The sequence below is a fragment of the Schistocerca gregaria genome, chromosome 9 (genome assembly GCF_023897955.1).
Source record: "Schistocerca gregaria isolate iqSchGreg1 chromosome 9, iqSchGreg1.2, whole genome shotgun sequence".
In the NCBI taxonomy this organism is placed as follows: Eukaryota; Metazoa; Arthropoda; class Insecta; order Orthoptera; family Acrididae; genus Schistocerca; species Schistocerca gregaria.
In genome coordinates, this window is record NC_064928.1 from 96,077,968 (window position 1) to 96,094,298 (window position 16,331).

Consider the following 16,331-nt stretch of genomic DNA (forward strand, 5'->3'; position numbering starts at 1 on the left):
ACAGTATACGTAAAATTTGTGTCTCACAATGCCTCTGCATTGCAAGTACCACTTGTTAAATATTTCTGCTACATAAATAGTACTACTACGACATCCTTGTATGTGTCACACATTGCCACAACAATGGAATCATAAGGATCCTTGGAACTGACAAGGACCAACTGGAACTAATGTGTTAGGAGGCATCACTTGCACAGGCATCTCCCTTTTAAACGCGAGTTTAGATCGGTATCGAACGTCCCAACTCCAACGGAGAGCTCACTCGGAAAGGGAAGGAGGGCTATAAGGGGAGGAGGAGGCCCACATTTCTCCAGATATTGGAGAAATGTCAGATAGGTTCCTTAATTACAAAGCGAAAGGAACTTAATACATTGTAATGCCACAGTCTAGTTAAAATTTTGTGTCTCACAATGCCTCTGCGTTGCAAGTACCACTTGTTAAATATTTATGCTACATAAATAGTACTACTACGACCTCCTTGTATGTGTCACAACATTGTCACAGAGAGGGAAGGAGGGCTATAAGGGGAGGAGGAGGCCCACATTTCTAGAGATATTGGAGAATTGTCAGATAGGTTCCCTAATTACAAAGCTAAAGGGAATTAATACATTCTAATGCCACAGTCTAGTTAAAATCTTGTGGCTCACAATGCCTCTGCGTTGCAAGAACCACTTGTTAAATATTTCTGCCACATAAATAGTACTACTATGACCTCCTTGTATGTGTCACACATTGCCACAACAGTTGGAATCATAAGGATAATTGGAACTGACCAGGAACAACTGCGACTAATGTGTTAGGAGGCATCACTTGCACTGGCATCTCCCTTTTTAAACGCGAGTTTAGATTTGTAGCGAACGTCCCAACTGCAGCGGAGAGCTAACTCAGAGAGGGAAGGAGGGCTATAAGGGGAGGAGGAGGCCCACATTTCTCCAGATATTGGAGAAATGTCAGATAGGTTCCTTAATTACAAAGCGAAAGGAACTTAATACATTCTAATGCTACAGTATACGTAAACTTTTGTGTCTCACAATGCCTCTGCACTGCAAGTACCACTTGTTAAATATTTCTGCTACATAAATAGTACTACTACGACCTCCTTGTATGTGTCACACATTGCCACAACAGTTGCAATCATAAGGATCCTTGGAACTGACAAGGACCATCTGCGACTAATGTGTTAGGAGGCATCAGTTGCACTGGCATCTCCCTTTTAACCGCGAGTTTATATCGGTAGCGAACATCCCAACTGCAGCGGAGAGCTCACTCGGAGTGGGAAGGAGTGCTATAAGGGGAGGAGGAGGCCCACATCTCTAGAGATATTGGAGAAATGTAAGATAGGTTCGCTAATTACAAAGCTAAAGGGACTTAATACATTCTAATGCCACAGTCTAGTTAAAATCTTGTGGCTCACAATGCCTCTGCGTTGCAAGTACCACTTGTTAAATATTTCTGCTACATAAATAGTACTACTATGACCTCCTTGTATGTGTCACACATTGCCACAACTGTTGGAATCATAAGGATAAATGGAACTGACCAGGACCAACTGCGATTAATGTGTTAGGAGGCATCACTTGCACTGGCATCTCCCTTTTAACCGCGAGTTTACATCGGTAGCGAACGTCCCAACTGCAGCGGAGAGCTCACTCGGAGAGGGAAGGAGGGCTGCAAGGGCAGCAGGAGGCCCACATTTCTCCAGATATTGGAGAAATGTCAGATAGGTTCCTTAATTACAAAGCTAAAGGGACTTACTACATTCTAATGCCACAGTCTAGTTAAAATTTTGTGGCTCACAATGCCTCTGCGTTGCAAGTACCACTTGTTAAATATTTCTGCTACATAAATAGTACTACTATGACCTCCTTGTATGTGTCACACATTGACCCAACAGTTGGAATCATAAGGATCCTTGGAACGGACAAGGACCAACTGCGACTAATGTGTTTGGAGGCATCACTTGCACTGGCATCTCCCTTTTAACCGCGAGTTTAGATCGGTAGCGAACATCCCAACTGCAGCGGAGAGCTCACTCGGAGAGGGAAGGAGGGCTATAAGGGGAGGAGGAGGCCCACATTTCTCCAGATATTGGAGAAATGTCAGATAGGTTCCTTAATTACAAATCGAAAGGAACTTAATACATTGTAATGCTACAGTATACGTAAAATTTGTGTCTCACAATGCCTCTGCATTGCAAGTACCACTTGTTAAATATTTCTGCTACATAAATAGTACTACTACGACATCCTTGTATGTGTCACACATTGCCACAACAATGGAATCATAAGGATCTTTGGAACTGACAAGGACCAACTGCACCTAATGTGTTAGGAGGCATCACTTGCACTGGCATCTCCCTTTTAAACGCGAGTTTAGATCGGTATCGAACGTCCCAACTCCAGCGGAGAGCTCACTCGGAGAGGGAAGGAGGGCTGTAAGGGGAGGTGGAGGACCACATTTTTCCAGATATTGGAGAAATATGAGATAGGTTCCTTAATTACAAAGCTAAAGGGACTTAATACATTCTAATGCAACAGTCTAGTTAAAATTTTGTGTCTCACAATGCCTCTGCGTTGCAAGTACCACTTGTTAAATATTTCTGCTACATAAATAGTACTACTACGACCTCCTTGTATGTGTCCAACATTGTCACAACAGTTGGAATCATAAGGATCCTTGGAACGGACAAGGACCAACTGCGTCTAATGTGTTAGGAGGCATCACTTGCACTGGCATCTCCCTTTTAACCGCGAGTTTATATCGGTAGCGAACATCCCAACTGCAGCGGAGAGCTCACTGACAAGGACCAACTGGAACTAATGTGTTAGGAGGCATCACTTGCACTGGCATCTCCCTTTTATACGCGACTTTAGATCGGTATCGAACGTCCCAACTCCAGCGGAGAGCTCACTCGGAGAGGGAAGGAGGGCTATAAGGGGAGGAGGAGGACCACATTTCTCCAGATATTGGAGAAATATGAGATAGGTTCCTTAATTACAAAGCTAAAGGGACTTAATACATTCTAATGCCACAGTCTAGATAAAATCTTGTGGCTCACAATGCCTCTGCGTTGCAAGTACCACTTGTTAAATATTTCTGCCACATAAATAGTACTACTATGACCTCCTTGTATGTGTCACACATTGCCACAACTGTTGGAATCATAAGGATCCTTGGAACTGACAAGGACCATCTGCGACTAATGTGTTAGGAGGCATCACTTGCACTGGCATCTCCCTTTTAACCGCGAGTTTATATCGGTAGCGAACATCCCAACTGCAGCGGAGAGCTCACTCGGAGTGGGAAGGAGGGCTATAAGGGGAGGAGGAGGACCACATTTCTCCAGATATTGGAGAAATATGAGATAGGTTCCTTAATTACAAAGCTAAAGGGACTTAATACATTCTAATGCCACAGTCTAGATAAAATCTTGTGGCTCACAATGCCTCTGCGTTGCAAGTACCACTTGTTAAATATTTCTGCCACATAAATAGTACTACTATGACCTCCTTGTATGTGTCACACATTGCCACAACTGTTGGAATCATAAGGATCCTTGGAACTGACAAGGACCATCTGCGACTAATGTGTTAGGAGGCATCACTTGCACTGGCATCTCCCTTTTAACCGCGAGTTTATATCGGTTGCGAACATCCCAACTGCAGCGGAGAGCTCACTCGGAGAGGGAAGGAGGGCTATAAGGGGAGGAGGAGGCCCACATTTCTCCAGATATTGGAGAAATGTCAGATAGGTTCCTTAATTACAAAGCGAAAGGAACTTAATACATTGTAATGCTACAGTATACGTAAACTTTTGTGTCTCACAATGCCTCTGCATTGCAAGTACCACTTGTTAAATATTTCTGCTACATAAATAGTACTACTACGACATCCTTGTATGTGTCACACATTGCCACAACAATGGAATCATAAGGATCCTTGGAACGGACAAGGACCAACTGCAACTAATGTGTTAGGAGGCATCACTTGCACTGGCATCTCCCTTTTAACCGCGAGTTTATGTCGGTAGCGAACGTCCCAACTGCAGCGGAGAGCTCACTCGGAGTGGGAAGGAGTGCTATAAGGGGAGGAGGAGGCCCACATTTCTAGAGATATTGGAGAAATGTCAGATAGGTTCGCTAATTACAAAGCTAAAGGGACTTAATACATTCTAATGCCACAGTCTAGATAAAATCTTGTGGCTCACAATGCCTCTGCGTTGCAAGTACCACTTGTTAAATATTTCTGCCACATAAATAGTACTACTATGACCTCCTTGTATGTGTCACACATTGCCACAACAATGGAATCATAAGGATCCTTGGAACTGACAAGGACGAACTGCAACTAATGTGTTAGGAGGCATCACTTGCACTGGCATCTCCCTTTTAAACGCGACTTTAGATCGGTATCGAACGTCCCAACTGCAGTGGAGAGCTCACTCGGAGAGGGAAGGAGGGCTATAAGAGGAGGAGGACCACATTTCTCCAGATATTGGAGAAATATGAGATAGGTTCCTTAATTACAAAGCTAAAGGGACTTAATACATTCTAATGCCACAGTCTAGATAAAATCTTGTGGCTCACAATGCCTCTGCGTTGCAAGTACCACTTGTTAAATATTTCTGCCACATAAATAGTACTACTATGACCTCCTTGTATGTGTCACACATTGCCACAACTGTTGGAATCATAAGGATAATTGGAACTGACAAGGACCATCTGCGACTAATGTGTTAGGAGGCATCACTTGCACTGGCATCTCCCTTTTAAACGCGAGTTTAGATTTGTAGCGAACGTCCCAACTGCAGCGGAGAGCTCACTCGGAAAGGGAAGGAGGGCTATAAGGGGAGGAGGAGGCCCACATTTCTCCAGATATTGGAGAAATGTCAGATAGGTTCCTTAATTACAAAGCGAAAGGAACTTAATACATTGTAATGCTACAGTATACGTAAACTTTTGTGTCTCACAATGCCTCTGCATTGCAAGTACCACTTGTTAAATATTTCTGCTACATAAATAGTACTACTACGTCATCCTTGTATGTGTCACACATTGCCACAACAATGGAATCATAAGGATCCTTGGAACTGACAAGGACCAACTGCAACTAATGTGTTAGGAGGCATCACTTGCACTGGCATCTCCCTTTTAAACGCGAGTTTAGATCGGTAGCGAACATCCCAACTGCAGCGGAGAGCTCACTCGGAGAGGGAAGGAGGGCTATAAGAGGAGGAGGAGGACCACATTTCTCCAGATATTGGAGAAATATGAGATAGGTTCCTTAATTACAAAGCTAAAGGGACTTAATACATTCTAATGCCACAGTCTAGTTAAAATTTTGTGTCTCACAATGCCTCTGCGTTGCAAGTACCACTTGTTAAATATTTCTGCTACATAAATAGTACTACTACGACCTCCTTGTATGTGTCCAACATTGTCACAACAGTTGGAATCATAAGGATCCTTGGAACGGACAAGGACCAACTGCGACTAATGTGTTAGGAGGCATCACTTGCACTGGCATCTCCCTTTTAACCGCGAGTTTATATCGGTAGCGAACATCCCAACTGCAGCGGAGAGCTCACTCGGAGTGGGAAGGAGTGCTATAAGGGGAGGAGGAGGCCCACATTTCTAGAGATATTGGAGAAATGTCATATAGGTTCGCTAATTACAAAGCTAAAGGGACTTAATACATTCTAATGCCACAGTCTAGATAAAATCTTGTGGCTCACAATGCCTCTGCGTTGCAAGTACCACTTGTTAAATATTTCTGCCACATAAATAGTACTACTATGACCTCCTTGTATGTGTCACACATTGCCACAACTGTTGGAATCATAAGGATCCTTGGAACTGACAAGGACCATCTGCGACTAATGTGTTAGGAGGCATCACTTGCACTGGCATCTCCCTTTTAACCGCGAGTTTATATCGGTAGCGAACATCCCAACTGCAGCGGAGAGCTCACTCGGAGTGGGAAGGAATGCTATAAGGGGAGGAGGAGGCCCACATTTCTAGAGATATTGGAGAAATGTCAGATAGGTTTTCTAATTACAAAGCTAAAGGGACTTAATACATTCTAATGCCACAGTCTAATTAAAATCTTGTGGCTCACAATGCCTCTGCGTTGCAAGTACCACTTGTTAAATATTTCTGCTACATAAATAGTACTACTATGACCTCCTTGTATGTGTCACACATTGACCCAACAGTTGGAATCATAAGGATCCTTGGAACGGACAAGGACCAACTGCGAGTAATGTGTTAGGAGGCATCACTTGCACTGGCATCTCCCTTTTAACCGCGAGTTTAGATCGGTAGCGAACATCCCAACTGCAGCGGAGAGCTCACTCGGAGAGGGAAGGAGGGCTATAAGGGGAGGAGGAGGACCACATTTCTAGAGATATTGGAGAAATGTCAGATAGGTTTCCTAATTACTAAGCTAAAGGGACTTAATACCTTTTAATGCCACAGTCTGGTTAAAATCTTGTGGCTCACAATGCCTCTGCGTTGCAAGTACCACTTGTTAAATACTTCTGCTACATAAATAGTACTGCTGTGACCTCCTTGTATGTGTCACACATTGCCACAACAGTTGGAATCATAAGGATCCTTGGAACGGACAAGGACCAACTGCGACTAATGTGTTAGGAGGCATCACTTGCACAGGCATCTCCCTTTTAAACGCGAGTTTAGATCGGTAGCGAACATCCCAACTGCAGCGGAGAGCTCACTCGGAGAGGGAAGGAGGGCTATAAGGGGAGGAGGAGGCCCACATTTCTCCAGATATTGGAGATATGTCAGATAGGTTCCTTAATTACAAAGCTAAAGTTACTTAATACATTCTAATGCCACAGTCTAGTTAAAATTTTGTGGCTCACAATGCCTCTGCGTTGCAAGTACCACTTGTTAAAAATTTCTGCTACATAAATAGTACTACTATGACCTCCTTGTATGTGTCACACATTGACCCAACAGTTGGAATCATAAGGATCCTTGGAACGGACAAGGACCAACTGCGACTAATGTGTTAGGAGGCATCACTTGCACTGGCATCTCCCTTTTAACCGCGAGTTTATATCGGTAGCGAACATCCCAACTGCAGCGGAGAGCTCACTCGGAGAGGGAAGGAGGGCTATAAGGGGAGGAGGAGGCCCACATTTCTAGAGATATTGGAGAAATGTCAGATAGGTTCCCTAATTACAAAGCTAAAGGGACTTAATACATTCTAATGCCACAGTCTAGATAAAATCTTGTGGCTCACAATGCCTCTGCGTTGCAAGTACCACTTGTTAAATATTTCTGCCACTTAAATAGTACTACTATGACCTCCTTGTATGTGTCACACATTGCCACAACTGTTGGAATCATAAGGATCCTTGGAACTGACCAGGACCAACTGCGACTAATGTGTTAGGAGGCATCACTTGCACTGGCATCTCCCTTTTAAACGCGAGTTTAGATCAGTAGCGAACGTCCCAACTGCAGAGGAGATCTCACTCGGAGTGGGAAGGAGGGCTATAAGGGAGGAGGAGGTCCACATTTCGCCAGATATTGGAGAAATGTCAGATAGGTTCCTTAATTAAAAAGCGAAAGGAACTTAATACATTCTAATGCTACAGTATGCGTAAAATTTTGTGTCTCACAATGCCTCTGCATTGCAAGTACCACTTGTTAAATATTTCTGCTACATAAATAGTACTACTACGACCTCTTTGTATGTGTCACACATTGCCACAAACGTTGGAATCATAAGGATCCTTGGAACTGACAAGGACCAACTGCAACTAATGTGTAAGGAGGCATCACTTGCACTGGCATCTCCCTTTTAACCGCGAGTTTAGATCGGTAGCGAACGACCCAACTGCAGCGGAGAGCTCACTCGGAGAGGGAAGGATGGCTATAAGGGGAGGAGGAGGCCCACATTTCTCCAGATATTGGAGATATGTCAGATAGGTTCCTTAATTACAAAGCTAAAGTTACTTAATACATTCTAATGCCACAGTCTAGTTAAAATTTTGTGGCTCACAATGCCTCTGCGTTGCAAGTACCACTTGTTAAATACCTCTGCTACATAAATAGTACTGCTGTGACCTCCTTGTATGTGTCACACATTGCCACAACAGTTGGAATCATAAGGATCCTTGGAACGGACAAGGACCAACTGCGACTAATGTGTTAGGAGGCATCACTTGCACTGGCATCTCCCTTTTAACCGCGATTTTAGATCGGTAGCGAACATCCCAACTGCAGCGGAGAGCTCACTCAGAGAGGGAAGGAGGGCTATAAGTGGAGGAGGAGGACCACATTTCTAGAGATATTGGAGAAATGTCAGATAGGTTTCCTAATTACTAAGCTAAAGGGACTTAATACCTTCTAATGCCACAGTCTAGTTAAAATCTTGTGGCTCACAATGCCTCTGCATTGCAAGTACCACTTGTTAAATATTTCTGCCACATAAATAGTACTACTATGACCTCCTTGTATGTGTCACACATTGCCACAACTGTTGGAATCATAAGGATAATTGGAACTGACCAGGACCAACTGCGACTAATGTGTTAGGAGGCATCACTTGCACTGGCATCTCCCTTTTAACCGCGAGTTTAGATCGGTAGCGAACGTCCCAACTGCAGCGGAGAGCTCACTCGGAGAGGGAAGGAGGGCTATAAGGGGAGGAGGAGGCCCACATTTCTCCAGATATTGGAGAAATATCAGATAGGTTCCTTAATTACAAAGCTAAAGGGACTTAATACATTCTAATGCAACAGTCTAGTTAAAATTTTGTGCCTCACAATGCCTCTGCGTTGCAAGTACCACTTGTTAAATATTTCTGCTACATAAATAGTACTACTACGTCCTCCTTGTATGTGTCACACATTGCCACAACAGTTGGAATCATAAGGATCCTTGGAACTGACAAGGACCAACTGCGACTAATGTGTTAGGAGGCATCACTTGCACTGGCATCTCCCTTTTAACCGCGAGTTTAGATCGGTAGCGACATCCCAACTGCAACAGAGAACTCACTCGGAGAGGGAAGGAGGGCTATAAGGGGTGGAGGTGGCCCACATTTCTCCAGATATTGGAGAAATATCAGATGGGTTCCTTAATTACAAAGCTAAAGGGACTTAATACATTCTAATGCCACAGTCTAGTTAAAATTTTGTGGCTCACAATGCCTCTGCGTTGCAAGTACCACTTGTTAAATATTTCTGCTACATAAATAGTACTATTACGTCCTCCTTGTATGTGTCACACATTGCCACAACAGTTGGAATCATAAGGATCCTTGGAACTGACAAGGACCAACTGCGACTAATGTGTTAGGAGGCATCACTTGCACTGGCATCTCCCTTTTAAACGCGAGTTTAGATCAGTAGCGAACGTCCCAACTGCAGCGGAGAGCTCACTCGGAGAGGGAAGGAGGGCTATAAGCGGAGGAGGAGGCCCACATTTCTCCAGATATTGGAGAAATGTCAGATAGGTTCCTTAATTAAAAAGCGAAAGGAACTTAATACATTCTAATGCTACAGTATACGTAAAATTTTGTGGCTCACAATGCCTCTGCGTTGCAAGTACCACTTGTTAAAAATTTCTGCTACATAAATAGTACTACTATGACCTCCTTGTATGTGTCACACATTGACCCAACAGTTGGAATCATAAGGATCCTTGGAACTGACAAGGACCAACTGCGACTAATGTGTTAGGAGGCATCACTTGCACTGGCATCTCCCTTTTAACCGCGAGTTTATATCGGTAGCGAACGTCCCAACTGCAGCGGAGAGCTCACTCGGAGAGGGAAGGAGGGCTATAAGGGGAGGAGGAGGCCCACATTTCTAGAGATATTGGAGAAATGTCAGATAGGTTCCCTAATTACAAAGCTAAAGGGACTTAATACATTCTAATGCCACAGTCTAGATAAAATCTTGTGGCTCACAATGCCTCTGCGTTGCAAGTACCACTTGTTAAATATTTCTGCCACTTAAATAGTACTACTATGACCTCCTTGTATGTGTCACACATTGCCACAACTGTTGGAATCATAAGGATCCTTGGAACTGACCAGGACCAACTGCGACTAATGTGTTAGGAGGCATCACTTGCACTGGCATCTCCCTTTTAAACGCGAGTTTAGATCAGTAGCGAACGTCCCAACTGCAGAGGAGATCTCACTCGGAGTGGGAAGGAGGGCTATAAGGGAGGAGGAGGCCCACATTTCGCCAGATATTGGAGAAATGTCAGATAGGTTCCTTAATTAAAAAGCGAAAGGAACTTAATACATTCTAATGCTACAGTATACGTAAAATTTTGTGTCTCACAATGCCTCTGCATTGCAAGTACCACTTGTTAAATATTTCTGCTACATAAATAGTACTACTACGACCTCTTTGTATGTGTCACACATTGCCACAAACGTTGGAATCATAAGGATCCTTGGAACTGACAAGGACCAACTGCAACTAATGTGTTAGGAGGCATCACTTGCACTGGCATCTCCCTTTTAACCGCGAGTTTAGATCGGTAGCGAACGTCCCAACTGCAGCGGAGAGCTCACTCGGAGAGGGAAGGAGGGCTATAAGGGGAGGAGGAGGCCCACATTTCTCCAGATATTGGAGAAATATCAGATAGGTTCCTTAATTACAAAGCTAAAGGGACTTAATACATTCTAATGCCACAGTCTAGTTAAATCTTTGTGGCTCACTATGCCTCTGCGTTGCAAGTACCACATGTTAAATATTTCTGCTACATAAATAGTACTACTACGACCTCCTTGTATGTGTCACACATTGCCACAACAGTTGGAATCATAAGGATCCTTGGAACTGACAAGGACCATCTGCGATTAATGTGTTAGGAGGCCTCACTTGCACTGGCATCTCCCTTTCAACCGCGAGTTTAGATCGGTAGCGAACGTCCCAACTGCAGCGGAGAGCTCACTCGGAGAGGGAAGGAGGGCTATAAGGGGTGGAGGAGGCCCACATTTCTCCAGATATTGGAGAAATATCAGATAGGTTCCTTAATTACAAAGCTAAAGGGACTTAATACATTCTAATGCCACAGTCTAGTTAAAATTTTGTGCCTCACAATGCCTCTGCGTTGCAAGTACCACTTGTTAAATATTTCTGCTACATAAATAGTACTACTACGACCTCCTTGTATGTGTCACACATTGCCACAACAGTTGGAATCATAAGGATCCTTGGAACTGACAAGGACCATCTGCGATTAATGTGTTAGGAGGCCTCACTTGCACTGGCATCTCCCTTTCAACCGCGAGTTTAGATCGGTAGCGAACGTCCCAACTGCAGCGGAGAGCTCACTCGGAGAGGGAAGGAGGGCTATAAGGGGTGGAGGAGGCCCACATTTCTCCAGATATTGGAGAAATATCAGATAGGTTCCTTAATTACAAAGCTAAAGGGACTTAATACATTCTAATGCCACAGTCTAGTTAAATCTTTGTGGCTCACTATGCCTCTGCGTTGCAAGTACCACATGTTAAATATTTCTGCTACATAAATAGTACTACTACGACCTCCTTGTATGTGTCACACATTGCCACAACAGTTGGAATCATAAGGATCCTTGGAACTGACAAGGACCATCTGCGATTAATGTGTTAGGAGGCCTCACTTGCACTGGCATCTCCCTTTTAACCGCGAGTTTAGATCGGTAGCGAACGTCCCAACTGCAGCGGAGAGCTCACTCGGAGAGGGAAGGAGGGCTATAAGGGGAGGAGGAGGCCCACATTTCTCCAGATATTGGAGAAATATCAGATAGGTTCCTTAATTACAAAGCTAAAGGGACTTAATACATTCTAATGCCACAGTCTAGTTAAAATTTTGTGCCTCACAATGCCTCTGCGTTGCAAATACCACTTGTTAAATATTTCTGCTACATAAATAGTACTACTACGTCCTCCTTGTATGTGTCACACATTGCCACAACAGTTGGAATCATAAGGATCCTTGGAACTGACAAGGACCAACTGCGACTAATGTGTTAGGAGGCATCACTTGCACTGGCATCTCCCTTTTAACCGCGAGTTTAGATCGGTAGCGACATCCCAACTGCAACAGAGAACTCTCGGAGAGGGAAGGAGGGCTATAAGGGGTGGAGGAGGCCCACATTTCTCCAGATATTGGAGAAATATCAGATAGGTTCCTTAATTACAAAGCTAAAGGGACTTAATACATTCTAATGCCACAGTCTAGTTAAAATTTTGTGGCTCACAATGCCTCTGCGTTGCAAGTACCACTTGTTAAATATTTCTGCTACATAAATAGTACTATTACGTCCTCCTTGTATGTGTCACACATTGCCACAACAGTTGGAATCATAAGGATCCTTGGAACTGACAAGGACCAACTGCAACTAATGTGTTAGGAGGCATCACTTGCACTGGCATCCCCCTTTTAACCGCGAGTTTAGATCGGTAGCGAACGTCCCAACTGCAGCGGAGAGCTCACTCGGAGAGGGAAGGAGGGCTATAAGGGGAGGAGGAGGCCCACATTTCTCCAGATATTGGAGAAATATCAGATAGGTTCCTTAATTACAAAGCTAAAGGGACTTAATACATTCTAATGCCACAGTCTAGTTAAAATTTTGTGGCTCACAATGCCTCTGCGTTGCAAGTACCACATGTTAAATATTTCTGCTACATAAATAGTACTACTACGACCTCCTTGTATGTGTCACACATTGCCACAACGGTTGGAATCATAAGGATCCTTGGAACTGACAAGGACCATCTGCGACTAATGTGTTAGGAGGCCTCACTTGCACTGGCATCTCCCTTTTAACCGCGAGTTTAGATCGGTAGCGAACGTCCCAACTGCAGCGGAGAGCTCACTCCGAGAGGGAAGGAGGGCTATAAGGGGAGGAGGAGGCCCACATTTCTCCAGATATTGGAGAAATATCAGATAGGTTCCTTAATTACAAAGCTAAAGGGACTTAATACATTCTAATGCCACAGTCTAGTTAAAATTTTGTGCCTCACAATGCCTCTGCGTTGCAAGTACCACTTGTTAAATATTTCTGCTACATAAATAGTACTACTACGTCCTCCTTGTATGTGTCACACATTGCCACAACAGTTGGAATCATAAGGATCCTTGGAACTGACAAGGACCAACTGCGACTAATGTGTTAGGAGGCATCACTTGCACTGGCATCTCCCTTTTAACCGCGAGTTTAGATCGGTAGCGACATCCCAACTGCAACAGAGAACTCACTCGGAGAGGGAAGGAGGGCTCTAAGGGGTGGAGGAGGCCCACATTTCTCCAGATATTGGAGAAATATCAGATAGGTTCCTTAATTACAAAGCTAAAGGGACTTAATACATTCTAATGCCACAGTCTAGTTAAAATTTTGTGGCTCACAATGCCTCTGCGTTGCAAGTACCACTTGTTAAATATTTCTGCTACATAAATAGTACTATTACGTCCTCCTTGTATGTGTTACACATTGCCACAACAGTTGGAATCATAAGGATCCTTGGAACTGACAAGGACCAACTGCGACTAATGTGTTAGGAGGCATCACTTGCACTGGCATCTCCCTTTTAAACGCGAGTTTAGATCGGTAGCGAACGTCCCAACTGCAGCGGAGAGCTCACTCGGAGAGGGAAGGAGGGCTATAAGGGGTGGAGGAGGCCCACATTTCTCCAGATATTGGAGAAATATCAGATAGGTTCCTTAATTACAAAGCTAAAGGGACTTAATACATTCTAATGCCACAGTCTAGTTAAAATTTTGTGGCTCACAATGCCTCTGCGTTGCAAGTACCACTTGTTAAATATTTCTGCTACATAAATAGTACTATTACGTCCTCCTTGTATGTGTTACACATTGCCACAACAGTTGGAATCATAAGGATCCTTGGAACTGACAAGGACCAACTGCGACTAATGTGTTAGGAGGCCTCACTTGCACTGGCATCTCCCTTTTAACCGCGAGTTTAGATCGGTAGCGACATCCCAACTGCAACAGAGAACTCACTCGGAGAGGGAAGGAGGGCTCTAAGGGGTGGAGGAGGCCCACATTTCTCCAGATATTGGAGAAATATCAGATAGGTTCCTTAATTACAAAGCTAAAGGGACTTAATACATTCTAATGCCACAGTCTAGTTAAAATTTTGTGGCTCACAATGCCTCTGCGTTGCAAGTACCACTTGTTAAATATTTCTGCTACATAAATAGTACTATTACGTCCTCCTTGTATGTGTTACACATTGCCACAACAGTTGGAATCATAAGGATCCTTGGAACTGACAAGGACCAACTGCGACTAATGTGTTAGGAGGCCTCACTTGCACTGGCATCTCCCTTTTAACCGCGAGTTTAGATCGGTAGCGACATCCCAACTGCAACAGAGAACTCACTCGGAGAGGGAAGGAGGGCTCTAAGGGGTGGAGGAGGCCCACATTTCTCCAGATATTGGAGAAATATCAGATAGGTTCCTTAATTACAAAGCTAAAGGGACTTAATACATTCTAATGCCACAGTCTAGTTAAAATTTTGTGCCTCACAATGCCTCTGCGTTGCAAGTACCACTTGTTAAATATTTCTGCTACATAAATAGTACTATTACGTCCTCCTTGTATGTGTTACACATTGCCACAACAGTTGGAATCATAAGGATCCTTGGAACTGACAAGGACCAACTGCGACTAATGTGTTAGGAGGCCTCACTTGCACTGGCATCTCCCTTTTAACCGCGAGTTTAGATCGGTAGCGACATCCCAACTGCAACAGAGAACTCACTCGGAGAGGGAAGGAGGGCTCTAAGGGGTGGAGGAGGCCCACATTTCTCCAGATATTGGAGAAATATCAGATAGGTTCCTTAATTACAAAGCTAAAGGGACTTAATACATTCTAATGCCACAGTCTAGTTAAAATTTTGTGGCTCACAATGCCTCTGCGTTGCAAGTACCACTTGTTAAATATTTCTGCTACATAAATAGTACTATTACGTCCTCCTTGTATGTGTTACACATTGCCACAACAGTTGGAATCATAAGGATCCTTGGAACTGACAAGGACCAACTGCGACTAATGTGTTAGGAGGCATCACTTGCACTGGCATCTCCCTTTTAAACGCGAGTTTAGATCAGTAGCGAACGTCCCAACTGCAGCGGAGAGCTCACTCGGAGAGGGAAGGAGGGCTATAAGCGGAGGAGGAGGCCCACATTTCTCCAGATATTGGAGAAATGTCAGATAGGTTCCTTAATTACAAAGCTAAAGGGACTTAATACATTCTAATGCCACAGTCTAGTTAAAATTTTGTGGCTCACAATGCCTCTGCGTTGCAAGTACCACTTGTTAAATATTTCTGCTACATAAATAGTACTATTACGTCCTCCTTGTATGTGTTACACATTGCCACAACAGTTGGAATCATAAGGATCCTTGGAACTGACAAGGACCAACTGCGACTAATGTGTTAGGAGGCATCACTTGCACTGGCATCTCCCTTTTAACCGCGAGTTTAGATCGGTAGCGACATCCCAACTGCAACAGAGAACTCACTCGGAGAGGGAAGGAGGGCTCTAAGGGGTGGAGGAGGCCCACATTTCTCCAGATATTGGAGAAATATCAGATAGGTTCCTTAATTACAAAGCTAAAGGGACTTAATACATTCTAATGCCACAGTCTAGTTAAAATTTTGTGGCTCACAATGCCTCTGCGTTGCAAGTACCACTTGTTAAATATTTCTGCTACATAAATAGTACTATTACGTCCTCCTTGTATGTGTTACACATTGCCACAACAGTTGGAATCATAAGGATCCTTGGAACTGACAAGGACCAACTGCGACTAATGTGTTAGGAGGCCTCACTTGCACTGGCATCTCCCTTTTAACCGCGAGTTTAGATCGGTAGCGACATCCCAACTGCAACAGAGAACTCACTCGGAGAGGGAAGGAGGGCTCTAAGGGGTGGAGGAGGCCCACATTTCTCCAGATATTGGAGAAATATCAGATAGGTTCCTTAATTACAAAGCTAAAGGGACTTAATACATTCTAATGCCACAGTCTAGTTAAAATTTTGTGGCTCACAATGCCTCTGCGTTGCAAGTACCACTTGTTAAATATTTCTGCTAAATAAATAGTACTATTACGTCCTCCTTGTACGTGTTACACATTGCCACAACAGTTGGAATCATAAGGATACTTGGAACTGACAAGGACCAACTGCGACTAATGTGTTAGGAGGCATCACTTGCACTGGCATCTCCCTTTTAACCGCGAGTTTAGATCGGTAGCGACATCCCAACTGCAACAGAGAACTCACTCGGAGAGGGAAGGAGGGCTCTAAGGGGTGGAGG